The following is a 10,535-nucleotide window of genomic DNA, read 5'->3' as shown; positions in this document are numbered from 1 at the left end:
CCTAGCTGGCCTGGAGCTCTCTGTGTAGATTAGTCTGGCTTCCAACTCACAGAGATCTATCTGCCTCTGCCTCCTGAGTGCTGAGATTAAAGGCATGAGCCAGCATGTTCTGTAACATGAACAAATTTTAAATGTAGTCTTTCAGGGTAAGAACATAAAAGAGTTAAACTAATTGTAAGTTTCCTTATATATGACATTTTGAAAAAAAAGAGAGACTATACTATAGGAATGTGTGTTTGTTTCCTATTGCTCTGTAACCAAGTACCACCACAGACTGAATAGCTTTTAACAACATAAATGTATTCTCTTACACTTCTGGAGGATGAAAATGCAGGGTCTGCTTTATCAGCCTTCAGGCAAGGTATTGGCAGGGGCTTTTCTTTTCTAGCTCTGAGGCTATCTGCATTCCATAGCTGAGTCCTCTGGTATCCAGTCTCACATCTTACTTCCTCCTTCCCCCTCTCAGTCTTATTTTAAGGATTCTTGTCATTACATTTAGGGCCCACATGGATAGATAACACCAGACGATTTCTTCTCAAGATCCTTGATAGAATCGCATCCTGTAAAGTTCTTTTGCCATATAAGGCAGCACTCCCAGGTTTCTGATAGTAGAATGTGGGCCATCATTATGTCTAAAACAGAAATGAAACAGACCAATGGTTACCAGGGCTTGGGAAATAAGGAAGAGTTGAAGCTATTATGGGCTTTACAAGAATGGCGCTTGTTCTTGTCTGTCAAAACCCACAGAAAGGTATACCAGAAAATTAAAAATACAAATGTTTGTGTCTGAAATTCTAAAAACAAAACAACAACAAAAAACCAACCTTGTCATCAGTGATTCTGGGACAGAATGCAGAGTCCAATAATATTGTAGGAGGAATAAGTTCAAGAAATCTGAGAGGGGGCTGGGGAATCTCTCCCAGCTTCTTACAAGAGGCTGGAGAATTGATCCCCAGAGGTGAACAAAGCTACTGTGGAGGGACACTCTTGAATTCTAGCACTCAGGAAGTTGAGGCAGGAGGATAAGAACTTTAAGGTCATCCTCAGTACATAGCAAGTTTGAAGCCAGCTTGGGCTCCAGGAGAGACTGTTACCTTGTCTAAAAAGAAAGACAACAGAAATGAAGGAAAGAAGGAAGGAAAACTACGAGAGTGGATTTTAAGTTTCTCATCATAAAAATGCACTGGGTTGAAATAATCAAGAGTGAAAGCATGAAGTTATACTATCACCAAACAAACTTTGATTTTTCACCTATTTCTAAAGAAGACAGTATTGTGGTAGAAGACTTAGAAATTAGTGAGATGAGGAAATTGGTAGATAAACACCTCAATGAAATATCCATTTAACTGGTGAAAATTGTTTTGGGGTATGACTGTGAGTAAGAGGCAAACCTGAGCTGCATAGTGAGACCTTGTCTACCTCAACACACACACACACACACACACCCCTCACAGTTGCCAAGTGTGGTTGGACATGCCTGTAATCCTTGCCCCCCGAAAGGCTGAGGCATAAGCATGTTAAATTCAAGGACTTGGGACCACCCTGTCTCAAAAAAAAAAAAAAAAGAAGCTTTGCAGGGTATCATGTTCGCTCAGGAGACTGAGACAGGAGGATCATGAATTTGAGGCAACCTTGGGTTACATAGCAAGACCCTGTCTCAAAAAAAAAAAAACCCAAAGATAAAATAAAATAAGATGAGGGGGATTATGTCTCTGAATTGTTTTTATTTTTATTTTTTTATTTTTTTGGTTTTTCGAGACAGGGTTTCTCTGTGGCTTTGGAGGCTGTCCTGGAACTAGCTCTTGTAGACCAGGCTAGCCTTGAACTCACAGAGATCCGCCTGCCTTTGCCTCCCAAGTGCTGACATTAAAGGTGTGCGCCACCAACGCCCGGCTTTCTGAATTGTTTTTAAATATGACAAGAAAATGGAGAAACACTGAAGAAAATCTATTAAACCGTAGTATGGACAATGGGAACCTATGGCATTTGGGCCACAAACTCTTTCCCACATCCCTCCACCTACTCCCTGTGAAGGAATCTTTTTCTGGGAATATAACTTCAAAACACAGGGGCTCTATTTCTTCCTTTAAAAACTGAGATTACTTTAGCATTAACAAAACAATTGCATGGATTCGAAGAATCGGGTAAGTTTGAATGCACGAGTTTATGATATTCCCAGGATGGGGTTATGGTTTCATGCTAAGGAAGAGCAGGACATCAGCATTTCTCATCCTCCTCAGAGCCATATAGAAGCTGAATCCTAGGCAACTAGAAGGCAGAGGACGGGAGGTCATTTCATTCCCCCTCTACCTTTGGACAGAAGTCTTACTGCGTGCCTGGCACTCTAGCCTGCTCACAAGGTGGAGGTTCCATACCGGGAAGGGCAAGATGAGCCAGGAAGACCAGGGTGTGACACCCCTCTCAAGGCCCATCTTATAAAGCAAATGTGTCCGTCTGGGAGAGGCAGGCCACTAGTTCTCCGCCCTCCACCCACTTCAAGTGCAGTGTTACAGAGATCTTGCCCAAGAGGAGAGAGAGCCCAAGTGGACAAAAAGCTTTACCACTCAGTCTTCGAGGAAGTATTTTAAAGTAGAGCATGGACAGTTCGTACCTGGGACATTACGGAAAAATGGCCATCCTGGAGGTGAGCAATTAAAAGAGAGCCAGGGGCTCCACTGGGTTTGTGGTGCCAAGTGAAATAATAGACCTTCTAGAAGATTAAAAGAGAGAATGAAGAAGAGACAGCTAAGAACTGTCCTGAAGTAGGAGCAAGCTTCATAGTTGGCCAGTATTGTTGTCCCTGAAAAGGAGATTGATCAGATTGAGGCACAATTGATGCTTTATGATGTATCAAAAACAGAGCTACAAATGAATGAAGCACACTAGCTGGGTGTGATATCATTTCTGTTAGAGCAGCTAGATGAGGTCAGAGAGAACCTAACTGCATAACCCTGGTGTTTCTGGAGACTGTGGTATGTGTCCAGGGTTGTAACCTCTGAGAAAGGCATCAAACGGCTCTGCATGGTGCAGGAATCTCGACTCACTCCACTAAGCCAGTCAAATGAGTAACCAATTGGCCCTGGGAGATAGGGGAGAATCAGTATCTAGATTTGCTCCAATATCTCTAAAACATCCAGTTGCCAACAACACAGCACAAGCTGTGCAAAGCAAATCAAACAGAACAGAATCAGGCCCACATACAGGGAAGTAAAACAGGCACTAGAACTTGCCTCTGTGGGTCTTCTTAGTGTGTTTCCTTTTCTTATAATCAAACACCAGAAAGTAGATAATTTACAAGGAGCAAAACGTTGTTTGGTTCCTAGTTCTAGAAGGTGGCAAGTTCAAGATGCAGCCCTTCTTGCTGTAAAATCGTGTGGTACATGAGACATAAACAGTTGTCGGCTCAAGCCATTCTAAGTCTTCTCATGGGAGTCCTACCCTGACGACTTCACTTAATGTGACTTTACCTCCAGACACCATCAACATGCATTTGGGTATTACATTTTCAGGACAGAAGCACATTGGCAAGGAAAGCCCCCCAGAAGCAGCGTTTCCTGCTGCCTTACAGGGTGCTGTTCCCTCGTAATAAAAAAAAATGGTAGTGAAATGTAGCTGCGCATAGGCAGTCGGGTTGCCCTGGAGTGGCAAGCCTTTTATTCTGGAGATACCATCTTCCGAAGCTGAGAGCTCTCTTCTTTGTAAACTGCCATTGTTCCTGCTCGGAGCTGGAACAGCAAGTGCCCCTATCTATGCAGGTGCCAGCTCTGCGTTCTCGGTATCGCTCATCTCTTTCATAATCATCTCTCCTCTGCCTCTGAAGGCTGCAGCTCCTCTGGGCTTAGCCTTGGGCAAAAGTATTCATCACAAGGGTGGTGGTGGACTCCTTGTGCTGGGCCCAACATTCCTGGGCCTCTGTGGCATAGGAGAGGAAGCAGAGCCGCCCCAGGCCACCTGGGGGAAGGGGCTCTGGCCTTTTCCTGGCTCCCATTGTCTCTGTAGCAGCAGCCTGGCAGGTAAGTGCAATGTGTGACTCACCAGTGACAAGACTCCATGTTAGGTCTGGTGGGAGAGAAGCCAGACTCTGCCAGATCCCAGAACCCTGAGCTGCTCAGAGCAGCAGCAACCTGGGGTCTTTCTGTGAGAGCTGGCTACAAGGACAGACCCACCCTCAGGCCCAGACCCAGCCTGTGCGTTCAAAGAAGCGTGTTCAGAGTCCCACGACTGTGTGAGCATCGAATTGTGCGGTGCTCTGCTCCAGAGCACAGGCTCTGCCTGACTTTCTGTTCCTAATCCTTGTTTTTCTACCCAGCCAGTTATCTCCCGGTAAAATCTCCAAGTGCCTCAGCAGATCTCTCTCTCTCTCTCTCTCTCTCTCTCTCTCTCTCTCTCTCTCTCTCTCTCTCTCTCTCTCTCTCTCTGTCTTTATCTCTCTGTGTCTCTGTGTGTCTGTGTGTGTCTCTCTCTCTGTCTTTCTCTGTGTCTCTGTCTCTGTCTCTGTCTCTCTCTCTAATTTTCATGTGAAATTCTCCCTAACATAGTGCTACTATCAAAATCCGATCGGTTGCCAGGCACCTAGAAGCACAATTGAGACTTGATTGAAATTTTAATTTTGCTCTGTTTGACTCCTGCTGTGTCCTTGGCTTGCCTCACCTTTGCCAGAATTACAAAACTTTCCACAATTCTGCCAGCTGTTTCTTCCTGCAATTTGGGGGTGTTTATTTCTTTTGCTTGATGTCTGTATGCTAAAAGAAATAAATAAACAGAAAACATTTGTAGTTCATTCAAGACCAGGGCACCATCCAAATTCCTTCCATACGATAGTCTCTGATGAAGAATTCTTGTGTCTTGTAATTAGTGACTTTTTCCCCTTAAAGGATATTGTAAAATAGTCATTTATTTTAGCCTTTTTTGACCTGCTATATGTAGCCTTAGCTGTCCTGGAACGCTATATGTATGTAGACCAGGCTAGCCTTCCTACTCAGAGAGATCCATCACCTGCTTGCCTCTGCTTCTGGGATGAAAGGCATGAGCCATCACTCCTGGCTTTGCACACTGGGCTTTCTTTTAGCATATTTATTGAATATATCTGGTGCAGGGATGGAGGAGTCTTTCTTTAAAACCTGGTTTAATTTTCAAGACCGGATTGGGCCAAAGTTGTTAACTGAAGGACCATTATGTAAGTTAGTTAAATATTATGCTATGTTATGCACACTGTGCAAAGCTATTACCTGTGTAGTTTCTGCAGTGGTGCCAGTCAGTGGATTTCTTGGTACTGCATGTGACAATATAAAAACAGAAAGTAAGGGAATGTGCTTTAAAACTTATTTATTTTTGAAACAAACTATCACTGTATATCCTCACTAACCTCAAACTCAGATTCCTTTTGAGTGGTATTATACTCATGTGCCACCTGGTTCAATACTTTTTTATACATTTGATGAATATTTCATACTGTCATCTCTAATAGTAAAAATTTGGCCTAATTGTTTTTAGATGTCATTTGAAAATATTCCCTCTCAGAATTGGAGAGGCAACTCAGTGGTTAAGACCACTGGCTGCTCTTCCAGAGGTTCTGAGTTCAGTTCCCAGCACCTGCATGGTGGTTGACAATCAAGTGCCTGTAACTCCAGTTTCAGGGAATCTGACGTACTCACACAGACATACATGCAGACAAAACACACCAATGTACATAAAAAGTAAAAATAAATGAGTCATTAAAAATACTTTATAGGCCGGGCATTGGTGGCGCATGCCTTTAATCCCAGCACTCGGGAGGCAGAGGCAGGCGGATCTGTGTGAGTTCGAGGCCAGCCTGGTCTACAAGAGCTAGTTCCAGGACAGCCTCCAAAGCCACAGAGAAACCCTGTCTCGAAAAACCAAAACAAAATACTTTATAAAATAAAACATTACCTCTCAAGGATTTAAACTAATGAAAAGAAAATAAGAAAAAACACAGATTTGTATTCTGGTCAAAAAATACTACATATTGAGGCTGGAGAGATGACTCAGCAGTTAAGAGGACTTACTGCTCTTGTGGGGGACCCAGGTTCAGTTCCCAGCGCCCACATGGTGGCTCACAAGCTTCATACCTCCAGTTCTAGGGAATCTGCCACAGACACTAGACACATATGTGGTGTAATACACACATCCAGGCAAAAGACTCATACATACAAAATGAAATAAATATTTTAAGTTACCTTATATGATAATTTTTCTAATAGTTTATTTTTATTCTAATATATACAAATAGTGTATAGTATATTGGGATTTTGTTTTGTTTGGGCTTTTGTTTTTTTGAGACAAGGCTGACCTAGAACTTGCTGCAATCCTTTTGTCTCAACCATCTGACTGTTGGGATTATAGGCATGACATATCAGGCCCAGTTTAGATTGGAATATTTCTTTCTTTCTGTCTGTCTGTCTATCTGTCTGTCTATCTATCCATCCATCGATCTATCTATCATCTGTATATGTTTTTGAAATAAGGTGTCTTAGTCATTGATGTATTGTTGTGAAGAAACTAAGAATTCAAACTGTAGGAGCCTATGAGGGCAATTCTTTTTTTTTTTTTTTTTTGGTTTTTATGAGACAAGGTTTCTCTGTATTGTTTTGAGGCTGTCGGTCCAGCCTGGCCTCGAACTCACAGAGATCCGCCTGCCTCTGCCTCCCGAGTGCTGGGATTAAAGGCGTGTGCCACCACTGCCCGGTGAGGGCAATTCTTTTTCAAACCACCACATTCCACTCTGGTTCTTACAGGCTTGTTGCTATATCATAATGTAAAATTGTATTTAGTCCAATTTCAAAAGTCTCCAAAGTCTATAACAGTCTCAACAATGTTTAAAAGTTCCAAGTCTTTTCTGAGACTCAAGGCAATCTCTATACAGTATGTAAAAGCAAAAGCAGCTCACATACTTCCATCATATAATGGCACAGGATATGCATTATCATTCCAAAACATAGGGAACAGAGCTTAGTGAGGAAATACTGGCTCAAAGCAAGACCAAAAACAGCTGTGCAAACCCCAAACTCTGCATCTCCTTGTCTGATGTCAAAGAGTTCTTGAGTTCTCTAACTCCTTTATCTTTGTTGACTGCAACACACTTCTTTCTCTTGGGCTGGTTCCACTCCCTGTTAGCAGCTCTTCTTGGCAGGTATCCCATGACTCTGGCACCTCCCACATCTTGGGGTCTCCAAGGCAATCCAGGCTTCACCTTCACAGCTTCACACAATGGTTTCTCTAGGCCTCCATGCAGGGACAGCCCTGACACACACCTGGCCTCGGCAGTTTTCCTTAGTTGCTGGGGAAGACTCCATAACCTCTTTCTTCTAGCCTTGACTCTAAAGCCAGAACCACATGACCAAATAGTCCAAGTTCTGCTGCCTGCTGGGGCTGGAACTTGACCCTCTAGTTCAATTACATCTTCACCAACTTTATGCTTTTGATGGTTTCCTTCACTGTTTAAACTTCCCTTAGATTCCTTTTCACAAGGAATTGAAGGATTTTTTAAAATTTTATTTATTTATTATGTATACAGTGTTCTGTCTGCGTGGATGTCTGCAGGACAGAAGAGGGCGCCAGATCTCATTACAGATGGTTGTGAGTCACTGTGGTTGCTGGGAATTGAACTCAAGACCTCTGGAAGACCAGCTAGTTTTCTTAACCACTGAGCCATCTCTCCAGTCCCAGGAAATTTAAATAATATAATAAAGGAAGTTCCTTAGTTGGGCAGGGTCTTGTCCTGATGTCACCACTCCCTTTATTCCATTTAGAATCAGGATTTTCATTAAACTTTTTTATCTCCTTGAACACTGGACTTAGCTCCATTATACTTCCTGGTGTTCCTTTTCTCTTCAAAATGTACATTTTGTGTTTCTCTTTGTCCAGCTCACTTCTTTTTTTATAGATCTGCATAAGAATGATCACTAATAACCACATGACACAGCTAATACTAGCTTGTATTGAAATCTCCTTTGCCAATGATATTAGTCCAAAACTCTTACATTTATCCTTAGGCAGATTTTTAGGACAAGGGCAAAAAGCAACCACAGTTTTTTGCCAGAATATCACAATAACAGTCTCTAGGCTGCTTACTAGTACTCTTGCCGTCTGAAACCTCTTGAGCTGGGTCACTATATTTTATATTGCTCTCAGTACCACTGTCTTCTATGCTTCTACTAAGATGGCCTATTAAGTAGCACTTAATGCATTTAACTGCTTTCCTAATACAAAGTACCAAAGTCCATATTCCACTGACAGGCAGCACAGTCAAGCCTGTCACAGAAATACCCTGCTCTCTGGTACCAACTTCTGTCTTAGTGATCTATTGCTGTGAAGAGACACCATGACCATGGCAGCTTTTATAAAAGAAAACATTTGATTGGGAGCTGGCTTACAGTTTGAGAGGTTTAGTCCATTGCCATCACGGGGCGTGTGGCGCACACCTTTAAACCCAGCACTTGGGAGGCAGAGGCAGGTGGATCTCTGTGGGTTCGAGGCCAGCCTGGTCTTCTGAGCTAGTTCCAGGACAGTCTCCAAAACAATACAGAGAAACCCTGTCTCGAAAAACCAAAAAAAAAAAAAAGTCCATTGCCATCATGGCAGGGAGCAAGCTCAGAGGTGCAGCTTGATCCTCTGGGAGGGAGGGAGAAGGGAGGAGGGAGGGAGGAAGAGAGGGAGAGAGGGAAAGAGAGAGAGTAGGCTTGGCATGGGCTTTTTAGAAAAATACTTTATTTAAATTTATTTTATGTACATTAGTGTGAAGGTGTCAGATTTCCTGGAACTGGAGCTAGACAGCTGTGAGCTGCTATGTAGATGCTGGGAATTGAACCCAGGTCCTCGGGAAAAGCAGCCAGTGCTCTTAACAGTTGAGCCATCTCTCCAGCCTCCCCCTGCCCCCATTTTGTGATTATTTTTTACTCTTTTGGCTTTTTGGGGGGCCCACCATTAAGCTCCCAAATAACTCACACACGGAGGCTTGTTCTTTGTTATAAATGGCTGTCTTAGCTTGGCTTGTTTCTTGTCAGCTTTTCTTAAATTATCCCATCTACCTTTTTTGCCTCTGGGCTTGTTCCTTTTCTTACTTTCATATATGTCACTTTCACTCTTCCACTGTGGCTGGCTGGCGGGTGGCTGGGTGACTTGGTGACTCCTGATGTCTCCCTCTCCTTGTTCTCTTGCTCCCTACTTCTTCCTGGGTTCTCCTTTTATTTACTCTCTCTGCCTGCCAGCCCCGCCTAGCCTTGCTCCTGCCTCACTATTGTCCGTTCAGCGCTTTATTAGACCATCAGGTGTTTTAGATAGGCAAAGACTCACAGCTTCACTGAGTTAAAAAACGCAGCATAAACAAAAAGCACACACCTTAAAATAATATTCTACCACAACCCCCCTTTTTTGGTTTCTCAAAACAGGATTTCTTTGTAGCCTTGACTGTCCTGGAACTCGCTCCGTTTACCAGACTGGCCTCAAAATCACAGAAATTCATCTTCCTGGGATTACAGGCATGTGCCACCCCCACCCAACTGATACAGAAAAAAATTTTTAACTAGTCTTTTGATATGGGTGGTTTGTGTAGCTCTTGTGCTAAGTACAAACTCTGGTTCAAAAAAATTAATTATATTTGATATGAACAATATGAAAACAACCTTGCCCTCCCTTGTTGGGCTCTCTTCCTTTACTCCCCTTACCCCGCCCCACCTCTGTTCTCCCCCCCCCCCACAGGATCTCTTTACATTGCCCTGGATGGCCTCAAACTACTCGGCTAAAGCTATCCTCCTGTTCCAAATTCTTCAGTCACTGATATATAGTATAATATCTGCCTTTGTAGGGACATTTCAAAACACTTCCAAATAATGACTAGGTTAAAAAAAAAGAAAGTGAGAGGTCTGTGAGGTAGTTCAGCAGGTAAAGGTTCTTGCCACCAAGCCTAACAAGCATAGTTCTGTCCTGGGACATACATAATGGAAAGAAGGAAAGAACCAACTCCTCCAAGTAAGGCGTCCTCTGGACTTCTACCTGTGTGCCATAGTGTGTGTGTGTGTGTGTGTGTGTGTGTGTGTGTGTGTGTGTGCTTTTCTCTGTCTCTCCCCTCTCTTTCTCACATACAGCCAAACACACACACACACACACACACACACACACACACACACAATCACAGTTAATGAAAACAAGAAAACTTATGAAATATTTGGCACTTTACAGCAACAAAGCAATCTGTCAAAGTCTGAGTCATACAGGTAGTGGTACTGAGAAGGAAGTTACAGTTTTACATGTGTATTTTAAATATGAGAAAGTGTAACAGCCTTTTTCTGTCCTGCCAGCCAGCTCCCAAATAATGCCATGGAGACTTCTTATTAATTGTGAAAGCTCAGCGTATAGCTTAGGCTTGTTCCTAACGAGTAAGTTAAATGAACCTATTTCTATTAATCTATGTCTTGACATGTGGTATTACCTCTTTTTCATCTTGCGCCTGCTGTTTCTTCTCCTTGCCTCCTGGCTTCTTCTCACGCACCTAGATCCCTTCTCCTACTTCCTCTCTC

The 10,535-nt window shown here is 43.0% G+C and overlaps 1 long non-coding RNA gene across 1 annotated transcript; it reads right to left on the bottom strand.

Moving 5' to 3' along the window:
- Positions 1-281: 281 nt before the first annotated feature.
- On the bottom strand, positions 282-4,744 carry LOC110339648. Its single transcript, XR_002381680.1, has 2 exons — positions 4,651-4,744; positions 282-632 (listed from the first exon to the last, which is right to left on the bottom strand). It is a non-coding gene; the product is annotated as an uncharacterized LOC110339648 (long non-coding RNA).
- Between the last annotated feature and the right edge of the window lie 5,791 nt (positions 4,745-10,535).

The sequence above is a fragment of the Mesocricetus auratus genome, unplaced genomic scaffold, assembly GCF_017639785.1.
Source record: "Mesocricetus auratus isolate SY011 unplaced genomic scaffold, BCM_Maur_2.0 Super-Scaffold_100003, whole genome shotgun sequence".
Classification (NCBI taxonomy): domain Eukaryota; kingdom Metazoa; phylum Chordata; class Mammalia; order Rodentia; family Cricetidae; genus Mesocricetus; species Mesocricetus auratus.
Note: the sequence above shows the minus strand (reverse complement) of the source record. Positions and strands in the feature narration are given on the sequence as shown.